At 62.0% G+C, this 14,282-nt stretch overlaps 1 protein-coding gene across 10 annotated transcripts in view; it reads right to left on the reverse strand.

Moving 5' to 3' along the window:
- LOC142466682 (uncharacterized) overlaps nucleotides 1-14,282 on the reverse strand; it is a 49,580-nt gene that overhangs the window by 10,984 nt on the left and 24,314 nt on the right. Inside the window, exon 1 of one of the 10 annotated variants that reach the window (XM_075571980.1) lies at nucleotides 13,462-13,572. The exons of the other annotated variants lie outside the window; for them this stretch is intronic. The gene's annotated coding sequence lies outside the window, so the exon portion shown is untranslated. Of the gene's footprint in view, nucleotides 1-13,461; nucleotides 13,573-14,282 lie in introns of those variants that run through there. 10 annotated transcript variants of the gene reach the window in all.

The following is a 14,282-nucleotide window of genomic DNA, read 5'->3' on the forward strand; positions in this document are numbered from 1 at the left end:
TGTCAAAGTAAGTATTGTGACTTGAACTAAACCTCATTCCTGGGGTAAGGTCAGCCTCTACTATTAATCCAGATATATGCGGGTGGATATACATCGAGAAGGGGGCCGCCATGTTGGATAATACGCCACGCATGCGCAGAATGGGCGGGTGCGCCCAGCGCGCATGCGCAGACCGCAGGCCGCGCATGCGCAGACCGCTGTAGGCCCCGCATGCGCATGACGGCGAAAACGCCGGTCTGTGCATGCAGATAACTGAAAATCGGGGGACGCGGCGCCCTCAGACCCCCCTGCTCCCCCTGTTACCGGAGCCGTGAGAGGTGACAGGGCATGGTAACGTGTGTGCGCACATGCGCGGCATATGAGAACGACGCCAGACAGTTATGCAGCCGTGGACGAATGTAGGCATCAAAATGTAGTACATGCCACTAAAGAAGTTTCACTACAATAAGCTACTAGATAACACTTATGATCTAGCCTATGTGCCTCTGTGTCTACACCATCTATAATAGGAGTTATGTCTTTAATCTATATATTCCTAATGGTTTGTAGTTTGCCTTGTTATCTTATGCTCAGATAAGTATGTAATAATGCTGCTTTCGACTGTAAGCTCATAACATTGAACCATCTTTTAACTTGCTCCTTTTCAGCTTTAACCCCTTCGTTTTGGCAGAAAAATCATCTAAGAAAGAAATTATCAGCACGGCAGCTCCCAGCTCTTCAGACTAATTTATAGTCATTAAATATCCTTTATGGCAGTGGTGCGCAAACTGGGTGGGGGGGGCGCGGGCAGTTACAGAGGTCTTGCGCTCTTCCCCCAGGCATTAAATTAATTGCCGGGGGAGGAGCGAGGCCTCTGTAACTAACTTACCTACTGGCAGCTGGGTCTTCGGCGAAGCGTCGCCATGGCAACACTCGTCCAATGGCACGGTGGGGCCACGTGACGTGATGTCACATGATCCGCAACGTCATTTGACGCCGTGCCTTCAGGGGAAGGGCGGGGCTCCCAGGAAGGCGGCTGCAGCTGAATTTTTGCGCAGCGCTGCTTTATGGCACCAATATAGTGCGTACATGTTGCTTCAATTTACTGTTACTTAAGTTTAATTTATGCAATTTGACTTCTCCACAGTTCAGCAAGTGTGCTGAGCTGTCCGTGTGACTATTTTGTTATTGGATTTCCAAGTTGCTTGGCAACGTGACGTCATCAGTGTCATATGACCCTGCAATGACGTCAGACGTCAACCAGGAAGCACTGAGGCTGCAGTAGCTGCCCGGCTGTAAACACAGGTGATGGGTATGAGGTGATTTTGTAACCCCTGGGGCAGAGGTGGGATTCAGTCGGTTCACACCGGTTCGTGCAAACCTGGTCCTAGGATTTCTGAAGTTCGGCGAACCGGTGCTTAACAGGCTGTGGGAGATGGGATGCGGCTGTGGGAGACGGGATGCGGCGGCGCTGGGAGACGGGATGCGGCGGCGGTGGGAGACGGGATGCGGCGGCGGTGGGAGATGGGATGCGGCGGCGGTGGGAGACGGGATGCGGCGACGGTGGGAGATGGGATGCGGCGGCGGTGGGAGACGGGATGCGGCGGCGGTGGGAGACGGGATGCGGCGGCGGTGGGAGACGGGATGCGGCGGCGGTGGGAGACGGGATGCGGCGGCGGTGGGAGACGGGATGATGCGGCGGTGGGAGACGGGATGATGCGGCGGTGGGAGACGGGATGATGCGGCGGTGGGAGACGGGATGCGGCGGTGGGAGACGGGATGCGGCGGTGGGAGATGGGATGCGGCGGGGTTAAAGTATTAGCCGGTAGTAGAATCACTGAGCGAGAGTCAGATCAGACTGCAGGGGAGGTGCGCCATCTAGCAGTCTGACCCGGAACTTCCGCTGTCTGCTGCTATAGAGCGCTCCTCTCCCCGCGCTGCTCCAGCTCGGACTCAAGAGATTCTACTACCAGCTAATTCTTTAAGCCGGGGGAGCCATCCCCATGCCTGTGTCCACCCATGTAGGCATGGAGGGGGAGGGTCTGGGAGAGATGTGAGGGGGGTCTGGAAGAGATGTGAGGGGGGGGGGCTGGGAGAGATGTGAGGGGGAGGGCTGGAAGAGATGTGAGGGGGGGGGGGTCTGGGAGAGATGTGAGGGGAGGGCTGGGAGAGATGTGAGGGGGGAGGGCTGGGAGAGATGTGAGGGGGGAGGGTCTGGGAGATATGTGAGGGGGGGGGGTCTGGGAGAAATGTGAGGGGGGTCTGGGAGAGATGTGAGGGGGGTCTGGAAGAGATGTGAAGGGGGGGCGGGTCTGGGAGAGATGTGAGGGGGGTGGCGGGTCTGGGAGAGATGTGAGGGGAGGGCTGGGAGAGATGTGAGGGGGGGGTCTGGGAGAGATGTGAGGGAGGGTCTGAAAGAGATGTGAGGGGGGGTCTGGAAGAGATGTGAGGGGGGGTCTGAAAGAGATGTGAGGGGGGTATGGAAGAGATGTGAGGGGGGGCGTCTGGGAGAGATGTGAGGGGGGGCGTCTGGGAGAGATGTGAGGGGGGGGTCTGGGAGAGATGTGAGGGGGGGGTCTGGGAGAGATGTGAGGGGGGGTCTTGGAGAGATGTGAGGGGGGTCTGGAAGAGATGTGAGGGGGGGGGGCTGGGAGAGATGTGAGGGGGGGGGCTGGGAGAGATGTGAGGGGGGGGTCTGGGAGAGATGTGAGGGGAGGGCTGGGAGAGATGTGAGGGGGGAGGGTCTGGGAGATATGTGAGGGGGGGGGTCTGGGAGAAATGTGAGGGGGGGTCTGGGAGAGATGTGAGGGGGGTCTGGAAGAGATGTGAAGGGGGGGCGGGTCTGGGAGAGATGTGAGGGGGGGCGTCTGGGAGAGATGTGAGGGGGGGGTCTGGGAGAGATGTGAGGGGGGGGTCTGGGAGAGATGTGAGGGGGGGTCTTGGAGAGATGTGAGGGGGGTCTGGAAGAGATGTGAGGGGGGGGGCTGGGAGAGATGTGAGGGGGGGGGCTGGGAGAGATGTGAGGGGGGGGTCTGGGAGAGATGTGAGGGGAGGGCTGGGAGAGATGTGAGGGGGGGGTCTGGGAGAGATGTGAGGGGGGGTCTGGGAGAGATGTGAGGGGAGGGCTAGGAGAGATGTGAGGGGGGGGTCTGGGAGAGATGTGAGGGGGGGTCTGAAAGAGATGTGAGGGGGGGTCTGGAAGAGATGTGAGGGGGGGTCTGAAAGAGATGTGAGGGGGGTATGGAAGAGATGTGAGGGGGGGCGTCTGGGAGAGATGTGAGGGGGGGGTCTGGGAGAGATGTGAGGGGGGGGTCTGGGAGAGATGTGAGGGGGGGGTCTGGGAGAGATGTGAGGGGGGGTCTTGGAGAGATGTGAGGGCGGTCTGGAAGAGATGTGAGGGGGGGGCTGGGAGAGATGTGAGGGGGGGTCTGGGAGAGATGTGAGGGGGGGTCTGGGAGAGATGTGAGGGGGGGTCTGGGAGAGATGTGAGGGGGGGTCTGGGAGAGATGTGAGGGGGGGTCTGGGAGAGATGTGAGGGGGGTGTCTGGGAAAGATGTGAGGGGGGGGTCTGGGAGAGATGTGAGGGGGGGGTCTGGGAGAGATGTGAGGGGGGGTCTGGGAGAGATGTGGGGGGGGGTCTGGGAGAGATGTGAGGGGGGGTCTGGGAGAGATGTGAGGGGGGAGGGTCTGGGAGAGATGTGAGGGGGGAGGGTCTGGGAGAGATGTGAGGGGGGAGGGTCTGGGAGAGATGTGAGGGGGGGTTCTGGGAGAGATGTGAGGGGGGGTTCTGTGAGAGATGTGAGGGGGGGTCTGGGAGAGATGTGAGGGGGGTCTCGGAGAGATGTGAGGGGGGGGGCCGGAAGAGATGTGAGGGGGAGGCTGGAAGACATGTGAGGGGGAGGCTGTGAGGGGGAGGCTGTGACGGGGGGGCTGGGAGAGATGTGAGTGGGAGGCTGTGAGGGGGGGTCTATGTGAGGGGGGTCTGGGAGAGATGTGAGTGGGAGGATGTGAGGGGGGTCTGGGAGAGATGTGAGGGGGGCTGGGAGAGATGTGAGGGGGGGCTGGAAGAGATGTGAGGGGGGGGCTGGGAGAGGTGTGAGGGGTCTGGGAGAGATGTGAGGGGGCGTCTGGGAGAGATGTGAGGGGGGGTCTGGGAGAGATGTGAGGGGGGGGGTCTGGGAGAGATTTGTGAGGGGGGGGTCTGGGAGAGACGTGTGAGGGGGGTGTCTGGGAGAGATGTGAGTGGGAGGATGTGAGGGGGGGGGGTCTATGAGAGACGTGAGGGGGGTCTATGGGAGACGTGAGGGGGGTCTGGGAGAGACGTGAGGGGGGTCTGGGAGAGACGTGAGGGGGGTCTGGGAGAGACGTGAGGGGGTCTGGGAGAGACGTGAGGGGGGTCTGGGAGAGACGTGAGGGGGGTCTGGGAGAGACGTGAGGGGGGTCTGGGAGAGACGTGAGGGGGGTCTGGGAGAGACGTGAGGGGGGTCTGGGAGAGACGTGAGGGGGGTCTGGGAGAGACGTGAGGGGGGTCTGGGAGAGACGTGAGGGGGGTCTGGGAGAGACGTGAGGGGGGTCTGGGAGAGACGTGATGGGGGTCTGGGAGAGACGTGATGGGGGGGTCTGGGAGAGACGTGATGGGGGGGTCTGGGAGAGACGTGATGGGGGGGTCTGGGAAAGACGTGAGGAGGGGGTCTGGGAAAGACGTGAGGGGGGGGTCTGGGAGAGACGTGATGGGGGGGGGGTCTGGGAGAGACGTGATGGGGGGGGTCTGGGAAAGACGTGAGGAGGGGGTCTGGGAAAGACGTGAGGGGGGTCTGGGAGAGAAGTGAGGGGGGGGGTCTGGGAGAGACGTGAGGGGGGGGGTCTGGGAGAGACGTGAGGGGGGGTCTGGGAGAGACGTGAGGGGGGGTCTGGGAGAGACGTGAGGGGGGTCTGGGAGAGACGTGAGGGGGGTCTGGGAGAGACGTGAGGGGGGTCTGGGAGAGACGTGAGGGGGGTCTGGGAGAGACGTGAGGGGGGTCTGGGAGAGACGTGAGGGGGGTCTGGGAGAGACGTGAGGGGGGTCTGGGAGAGACGTGAGGGGGGTCTGGGAGAGACGTGAGGGGGGTCTGGGAGAGACGTGAGGGGGGTCTGGGAGAGATGTGAGGGGGGGTCTGGGAGAGATGTGAGGGGGGGGGGGTCTGGGAGAGATGTGAGGGGGGGGTCTGGGAGAGATGTGAGGGGGGGTCTGGGAGAGATGTGAGGGGGGGGTCTGGGAGAGATGTGAGGGGGGGTCTGGGAGAGATGTGAGGGGGAGGATGTGAGGTGGGGTCCATGAGAGACGTGAGGGGGGGGGGCTGGGAGAGACGTGAGGGGGGGGCTGGGAGAGACGTGAGGGGGGGGCTGGGAGAGACATGAGGGGGGGGCTGGGAGAGACATGAGGGGGGGCTGGGAGAGACGTGAGGGGGGGCTGGGAGAGACGTGAGGGGGGGCTGGGAGAGACGTGAGGGGGGGTCTGGGAGAGATGTGAGGGGGGTCTGGGAGAGATGTGAGGGGAGGGGGGTCTGGGAGAGATGTGAGGGGTGGGTCTGGGAGATATGTGAGGGGGGGGCTGGGAAAGATGTGAGAGGGGGGTCTGTGTGAGGGGGGGTCTGGGAGATATGTGAGGGGGGAGGGTCTGGGAGATATGTGAGGGGGGAGGGTCTGGGAGATATTTGAGGGGGGGTCTGGGAGAAATGTGAGGGGGGGTCTGGGAGAAATGTGAGGGGGGTCTGGAAGAGATGTGAAGGGGGGCGAGTCTGGGAGAGATGTGAGGGGGGGCGGGTCTGGGAGAGATGTGAGGGGAGGGCTGGGAGAGATGTGAGGGGGGGGTCTGGGAGAGATGTGAGGGTGGAGGTCTGGGAGAGATGTAAGAGGGGGTCTGGGAGAGATGTGAGGGGGGGGCTGGGAGAGATGTGAGGGTGGAGGTCTGGGAGAGATGTGAGAGGTGGTCTGGGAGAGATGTGAGGGGGGGTCTGGGAGAGATGTGAGGGGGGTCTGGGAGAGATGTGAGGGGGGGTATGGGAGAGATGTGAGGGGGGTCTGGGAGAGATGTGAGGGGGGTCTGGGAGAGATGTGAGGGGGGTCTTGGAGAGATGTGAGGGGGGGTCTGGGAGAGATGTGAGGGTGGGGGGGTCTATGAGAGACATGAGGGGGGCTGGGAGAGATGTGAGGGTGGAGGTCTTGGAGAGATGTGAGAGGGGGTCTGGGAGAGATGTGAGGGGGGGTCTGGGAGAGATGTGAGGGGGGTCTGGGAGAGATGTGAGGGGGGGTATGGGAGAGATGTGAGGGGGGGTATGGGAGAGATGTGAGGGGGGTCTGGGAGAGATGTGAGGGGGGTCTGGGAGAGATGTGAGGGGGGTCTGGGAGAGATGTGAGGGGGGGTCTGGGAGAGATGTGAGGGTGGGGGGGTCTATGAGAGACATGAGGGGGGCTGGGAGAGATGTGAGGGGAGGGCTGGGAGAGATGTGAGGGGGGAGGGTCTGGGAGAGATGTGAGGGGGGGTCTGGGAGATATGTGAGGGGGGGGGCTGGGAGAGATGTGAGAGGGGGGTCTGGGAGATATGTGAGGGGGGTCTGTGTGAGGGGTGGGTCTGTGAGATATGTGAGGGGGGAGGGTCTGGGAGATATGTGAGGGGGGGTCTGGGAAAAATGTGAGGGGGTGTGGAAGAGATGTGAAGGGGGGCGGGTCTGGGAGAGATGTGAGGGGGGGGGCGGGTCTGGGAGAGATGTGAGGGGAGGGCTGGGAGAGATGTGAGGGGGGGGTCTGGGAGATATGTGAGGGGGGGTCTGGAAAAGATGTGAGGGGGGGTCTGGGAGATATGTGAGGGGGGGGGTCTGGGAGATATGTGAGTGGGGGTCTGGGAGAGATGTGAGAGGGGGGTCTGGGAGAGATGTGAGGGGGGATCTGGGAGAGATGTGAGTGGGGGGGTCTGGGAGAGGTGTGAGGGGGGGGTCTGGGAGAGATGTGAGAGGGGGGTCTGGGAGAGATGTGAGGGGGGGGGTCTGAGAGAGATGTGAGGGGGGGGTCTGGGAGAGATGTGAGGGGGGTCTGGAAGAGATGTGAGGGGGGGGGCTGGGAGAGATGTGAGGGGGGGGGCTGGGAGAGATGTGAGGGGGGGGGCTGGGAGAGATGTGAGGGGGGGGTCTGGGAGAGATGTGAGGGGAGGGCTGGGAGAGATGTGAGGGGGGAGGGTCTGGGAGATATGTGAGGGGGGGGGGTCTGGGAGAAATGTGAGGGGGGGTCTGGGAGAGATGTGAGGGGGGTCTGGAAGAGATGTGAAGGGGGGGCGGGTCTGGGAGAGATGTGAGGGGGGTGGCGGGTCTGGGAGAGATGTGAGGGGAGGGCTGGGAGAGATGTGAGGGGGGGGTCTGGGAGAGATGTGAGGGGGGGTCTGAAAGAGATGTGAGGGGGGGTCTGGAAGAGATGTGAGGGGGGGTCTGAAAGAGATGTGAGGGGGGTATGGAAGAGATGTGAGGGGGGGCGTCTGGGAGAGATGTGAGGGGGGGGTCTGGGAGAGATGTGAGGGGGGGGTCTGGGAGAGATGTGAGGGGGGGGTCTGGGAGAGATGTGAGGGGGGGTCTTGGAGAGATGTGAGGGCGGTCTGGAAGAGATGTGAGGGGGGGGCTGGGAGAGATGTGAGGGGGGGTCTGGGAGAGATGTGAGGGGGGGTCTGGGAGAGATGTGAGGGGGGGTCTGGGAGAGATGTGAGGGGGGGTCTGGGAGAGATGTGAGGGGGGGTCTGGGAGAGATGTGAGGGGGGTGTCTGGGAAAGAAGAGGGGGGGGGGCTGGGAGAGATGTGAGGGGGGGGTCTGGGAGAGATGTGAGGGGGGGTCTGGGAGAGATGTGGGGGGGGGTCTGGGAGAGATGTGAGGGGGGGTCTGGGAGAGATGTGAGGGGGGAGGGTCTGGGAGAGATGTGAGGGGGGAGGGTCTGGGAGAGATGTGAGGGGGGAGGGTCTGGGAGAGATGTGAGGGGGGGTTCTGGGAGAGATGTGAGGGGGGGTTCTGTGAGAGATGTGAGGGGGGGTCTGGGAGAGATGTGAGGGGGGTCTCGGAGAGATGTGAGGGGGGGGGCCGGAAGAGATGTGAGGGGGAGGCTGGAAGACATGTGAGGGGGAGGCTGTGAGGGGGAGGCTGTGACGGGGGGGCTGGGAGAGATGTGAGTGGGAGGCTGTGAGGGGGGGTCTATGTGAGGGGGGTCTGGGAGAGATGTGAGTGGGAGGATGTGAGGGGGGTCTGGGAGAGATGTGAGGGGGGCTGGGAGAGATGTGAGGGGGGGCTGGAAGAGATGTGAGGGGGGGGCTGGGAGAGGTGTGAGGGGTCTGGGAGAGATGTGAGGGGGCGTCTGGGAGAGATGTGAGGGGGGGTCTGGGAGAGATGTGAGGGGGGGGGTCTGGGAGAGATTTGTGAGGGGGGGGTCTGGGAGAGACGTGTGAGGGGGGTGTCTGGGAGAGATGTGAGTGGGAGGATGTGAGGGGGGGGGGTCTATGAGAGACGTGAGGGGGGTCTATGGGAGACGTGAGGGGGGTCTGGGAGAGACGTGAGGGGGGTCTGGGAGAGACGTGAGGGGGTCTGGGAGAGACGTGAGAGGGGTCTGGGAGAGACGTGAGGGGGTTCTGGGAGAGACGTGAGGGGGGTCTGGGAGAGACGTGAGGGGGGTCTGGGAGAGACGTGAGGGGGGTCTGGGAGAGACGTGAGGGGGGTCTGGGAGAGACGTGAGGGGGGTCTGGGAGAGACGTGAGGGGTGTCTGGGAGAGACGTGAGGGGTGTCTGGGAGAGACGTGAGGGGGGTCTGGGAGAGACGTGAGGGGGGTCTGGGAGAGACGTGATGGGGGTCTGGGAGAGACGTGATGGGGGGGTCTGGGAGAGACGTGATGGGGGGGTCTGGGAGAGACGTGATGGGGGGGTCTGGGAAAGACGTGAGGAGGGGGTCTGGGAAAGACGTGAGGGGGGGGTCTGGGAGAGACGTGATGGGGGGGGGGTCTGGGAGAGACGTGATGGGGGGGGTCTGGGAAAGACGTGAGGAGGGGGTCTGGGAAAGACGTGAGGGGGGTCTGGGAGAGAAGTGAGGGGGGGGGGTCTGGGAGAGACGTGAGGGGGGGGGTCTGGGAGAGACGTGAGGGGGGGTCTGGGAGAGACGTGAGGGGGGGTCTGGGAGAGACGTGAGGGGGGTCTGGGAGAGACGTGAGGGGGGTCTGGGAGAGACGTGAGGGGGGTCTGGGAGAGACGTGAGGGGGGTCTGGGAGAGACGTGAGGGGGGTCTGGGAGAGACGTGAGGGGGGTCTGGGAGAGACGTGAGGGGGGTCTGGGAGAGACGTGAGGGGGGTCTGGGAGAGACGTGAGGGGGGTCTGGGAGAGACGTGAGGGGGGTCTGGGAGAGATGTGAGGGGGGGTCTGGGAGAGATGTGAGGGGGGGGGGGTCTGGGAGAGATGTGAGGGGGGGGTCTGGGAGAGATGTGAGGGGGGGTCTGGGAGAGATGTGAGGGGGGGGGTCTGGGAGAGATGTGAGGGGGGGTCTGGGAGAGATGTGAGGGGGAGGATGTGAGGTGGGGTCCATGAGAGACGTGAGGGGGGGGGGGCTGGGAGAGACGTGAGGGGGGGGCTGGGAGAGACGTGAGGGGGGGGCTGGGAGAGACATGAGGGGGGGGCTGGGAGAGACATGAGGGGGGGCTGGGAGAGACGTGAGGGGGGGCTGGGAGAGACGTGAGGGGGGGCTGGGAGAGACGTGAGGGGGGGTCTGGGAGAGATGTGAGGGGGGTCTGGGAGAGATGTGAGGGGAGGGGGGTCTGGGAGAGATGTGAGGGGTGGGTCTGGGAGATATGTGAGGGGGGGGCTGGGAAAGATGTGAGAGGGGGGTCTGTGTGAGGGGGGGTCTGGGAGATATGTGAGGGGGGAGGGTCTGGGAGATATGTGAGGGGGGAGGGTCTGGGAGATATTTGAGGGGGGGTCTGGGAGAAATGTGAGGGGGGGTCTGGGAGAAATGTGAGGGGGGTCTGGAAGAGATGTGAAGGGGGGGGGGTCTGGAAGAGATGTGAAGGGGGGCGAGTCTGGGAGAGATGTGAGGGGGGGCGGGTCTGGGAGAGATGTGAGGGGAGGGCTGGGAGAGATGTGAGGGGGGGGTCTGGGAGAGATGTGAGGGTGGAGGTCTGGGAGAGATGTAAGAGGGGGTCTGGGAGAGATGTGAGGGGGGGGCTGGGAGAGATGTGAGGGTGGAGGTCTGGGAGAGATGTGAGAGGTGGTCTGGGAGAGATGTGAGGGGGGGTCTGGGAGAGATGTGAGGGGGGTCTGGGAGAGATGTGAGGGGGGGTATGGGAGAGATGTGAGGGGGGTCTGGGAGAGATGTGAGGGGGGTCTGGGAGAGATGTGAGGGGGGTCTTGGAGAGATGTGAGGGGGGGTCTGGGAGAGATGTGAGGGTGGGGGGGTCTATGAGAGACATGAGGGGGGCTGGGAGAGATGTGAGGGTGGAGGTCTTGGAGAGATGTGAGAGGGGGTCTGGGAGAGATGTGAGGGGGGGTCTGGGAGAGATGTGAGGGGGGTCTGGGAGAGATGTGAGGGGGGGTATGGGAGAGATGTGAGGGGGGGTATGGGAGAGATGTGAGGGGGGTCTGGGAGAGATGTGAGGGGGGTCTGGGAGAGATGTGAGGGGGGTCTGGGAGAGATGTGAGGGGGGGTCTGGGAGAGATGTGAGGGTGGGGGGGTCTATGAGAGACATGAGGGGGGCTGGGAGAGATGTGAGGGGAGGGCTGGGAGAGATGTGAGGGGGGAGGGTCTGGGAGAGATGTGAGGGGGGGTCTGGGAGATATGTGAGGGGGGGGGCTGGGAGAGATGTGAGAGGGGGGTCTGGGAGATATGTGAGGGGGGTCTGTGTGAGGGGTGGGTCTGTGAGATATGTGAGGGGGGAGGGTCTGGGAGATATGTGAGGGGGGGTCTGGGAAAAATGTGAGGGGGTGTGGAAGAGATGTGAAGGGGGGCGGGTCTGGGAGAGATGTGAGGGGGGGGGCGGGTCTGGGAGAGATGTGAGGGGAGGGCTGGGAGAGATGTGAGGGGGGGGTCTGGGAGATATGTGAGGGGGGGTCTGGAAAAGATGTGAGGGGGGGTCTGGGAGATATGTGAGGGGGGGGGTCTGGGAGATATGTGAGTGGGGGTCTGGGAGAGATGTGAGAGGGGGGTCTGGGAGAGATGTGAGGGGGGATCTGGGAGAGATGTGAGTGGGGGGGTCTGGGAGAGGTGTGAGGGGGGGGTCTGGGAGAGATGTGAGTGGGGGTCTGGGAGAGATGTGAGGGGGGGGTCTGAGAGAGATGTGAGGGGGGGGTCTGGGAGAGATGTGAGGGGGGGGGTCTGGGAGAGATGTGAGGGGGGGGGTCTGGGAGAGATGTGAGTGGGGGGGGGTCTGGGAGAGATGTGAGGGGGGGGGTCTGGGAGAGATGTGAGTGGGGGGGGGTCTGGGAGAGATGTGAGGGGGGGTCTGGGAGTGATGTGAGGGGGGGTCTGGGAGAGATGTGAGGGGGGGTCTGGGAGAGATGTGGGGGGGTCTGGGAGAGATGTGAGGGGGTCTGGGAGAGATTTGAGGGGGGGTCTGGGAGAGATGTGAGGGGGGGGGTCTGGGAGAGATGTGAGGGGGGGGGCTGGGAGAGATGTGAGGGTGGAGGTCTGGGAGAGATGTGAGAGGGGGCCTGGGAGAGATGTGAGGGGGGGTCTGGGAGAGATGTGAGGGGGGTCTGGGAGAGATGTGAGGGGGGGTATGGGAGAGATGTGAGGGGGGTATGGGAGAGATGTGAGGGGGGTCTGGGAGAGATGTGAGGGGGGTCTGGGAGAGATGTGAGGGGGGTCTGGGAGAGATGTGAGGGGGGTCTGGGAGATATGTGAGGGGGGGGGTCTGGGAGATATGTGAGTGGGGGTCTGGGAGAGATGTGAGAGGGGGGGTCTGGGAGAGATGTGAGGGGGGATCTGGGAGAGATGTGAGGGGGGGGGTCTGGGAGAGATGTGAGGGGGGGGTCTGGGAGAGATGTGAGGGGGGGGGTCTGGAAGAGATGTGAGTGGGGGGGTCTGGGAGAGATGTGAGGGGGGGGTCTGGGAGAGATGTGAGTGGGGGTCTGGGAGAGATGTGAGTGGGGGTCTGGGAGAGATGTGAGAGGGGGGTCTGGGAGAGATGTGAGGGGGGGTCTGGGAGAGATGTGAGGGGGGGGTCTGAGAGAGATGTGAGGGGGGGGGGTCTGGGAGAGATGTGAGGGGGGGGTCTGGGAGAGATGTGAGTGGGGGGGGGGTCTGGGAGTGATGTGAGGGGGGGGTCTGGGAGAGATGTGAGGGGGGGTCTGGGAGAGATGTGAGGGGGTCTGGGAGAGATGTGAGGGGGGGTCTGGGAGAGATGTGAGGGGGGGGTCTGGGAGAGATGTGAGGGGGGGGTCTGGGAGAGATGTGAGGGGGTGAGATGTGAGGGGGAGGCTGTGAGGGGGAGGCTGTGAGGGGGAGGCTGTGACGGGGGGGGCTGGGTTAGAAGTGAGTGGGAGGATGTGAGGGGGGGTCTATGTGAGGGGGGTCTGGGAGAGATGTGAGGGGGGGCTGGGAGAGGTGTGAGGGGGGGCTGGGAGAGGTGTGAGGGGGGGCTGGGAGAGGTGTGAGGGTGGGGGATCTGGGAGAGATGTGAGGGGGGGTCTGGGAGAGATGTGAGGGGGGCGTCTGGGAGAGATGTGAGGGGGGGGTCTGGGAAATATGTGAGGTGGGGTCTGGGAGAGATGTGATGGGTGGGGTCTGGGAGAGATGTGAGGGGGGGTCTGGGAGAGATGTGAGGGGGTCTGGGAGAGATTTGAGGGGGGGTCTGGGAGAGATGTGAGGGGGGGGTCTGGGAGAGATGTGAGGGGGGGTCTGGGAGAGATGTGAGGGGGAGAGATGTGAGGGGGAGGCTGTGAGGGGGAGGCTGTGACGGGGGGGCTGGGAGAGATGTGAGTGGGAGGATGTGAGGGGGAGTCTATGTGAGGGGGGTCTGGGAGAGATGTGAGGGGGGGCTGGGAGAGGTGTGAGGGGGGTCTGGGAGAGGTGTGAGGGTGGGGGGTCTGGGAGAGATGTGAGGGGGTGTCTGGGAGAGATGTGAGGGGGGGTCTGGGAGAGATGTGAGGGGGGCGTCTGGGAGAGATGTGAGGGGGGGGTCTGGGAAAGATGTGAGGGGGGGTATGGGAGAGATGTGATGGGTGGGGTTTGTGAGATGTGAGGGGGGGGTCTGGGAGAGATGTGAGGGGGGGTCTGAGTAAGATGTGAGTGTCACGGGAGACCAGGCCCAATACACATTTATATTTAAGGGATCAGTCACAAGGCAAAACAGGCAGTAAAATAAATTGCGGTTTATTCGGATAAGACCTCGGAAACACACAGAAATACAAGAAACAGAGAATATACACACTTACGGGGGTCTGGGGAAGAGATCTACCCTTTCCTAGTTGCAAGGCGCCTGTTCAGCAAAGGCTTACCTTGATAGGACCTTGGGCTCCTGGACCGAAATCCAGCCTGCTGGCTAGGCCTCCCCATGCTTCCAGGTGTGAATAGCTCTTTCACAGAAGCACATGGAGAGAGGCCTGCCATAGCCTGCTTGTCTTCAGATCTCCAACAGGAAAAAGAGAGAGAGATGCTTTTACAGCACGCTCTTATATAGGCTGAAATCCTATCTAAATCATTGAGGAGAGTAATAGCCAATTAACACAGGGATTGAAATTACGCATTCCCTGATAGGAGGGATAAATTCAAAACTTGCCAATAGAAACCTTGCTTATCAGTTCTGACATCCAGAGCCGTTTTCTCTTTCCCTGGCTCCGTGGTGTCTAGTAAAACAAAGACATCCCAATCTGAATATCCTGCTCGCCAAATGGTTTCCCCCCTCTGCCATTCCTCTCCTCTTTGAACTATGGAATCTATGCAAACTAGCCAGCATATTAACCATATGCCTGTGCTTTCTGTATAGAACCTTATAGTAAACATTAAAACACAATATATATAAAGTACACTTCCTTACAGAATATACTCTGGGGAACCTTATACTTATAAGGGAAATAAATTGGGGAGATTTGGGCTTTGAATCCCTATCTGAACTGGGGCATGGAAATGCTAATCCACATGTAATTCACATGCTAATCACACTGCCTTTTGTCACCAACCTGGGTTTAAATCACAGGACAAACACAATGCATTGGAGTTTTAAAACACAGAGAACCAACATTTGGACACAAGAGCTGACACTCTCAGCCCATACCATATGGGCTCCCCCTTTATTAAGGAAGGCCGACACAGCCTATCG

Source organism: Ascaphus truei, chromosome 15 (assembly GCF_040206685.1).
Source record: "Ascaphus truei isolate aAscTru1 chromosome 15, aAscTru1.hap1, whole genome shotgun sequence".
Classification (NCBI taxonomy): domain Eukaryota; kingdom Metazoa; phylum Chordata; class Amphibia; order Anura; family Ascaphidae; genus Ascaphus; species Ascaphus truei.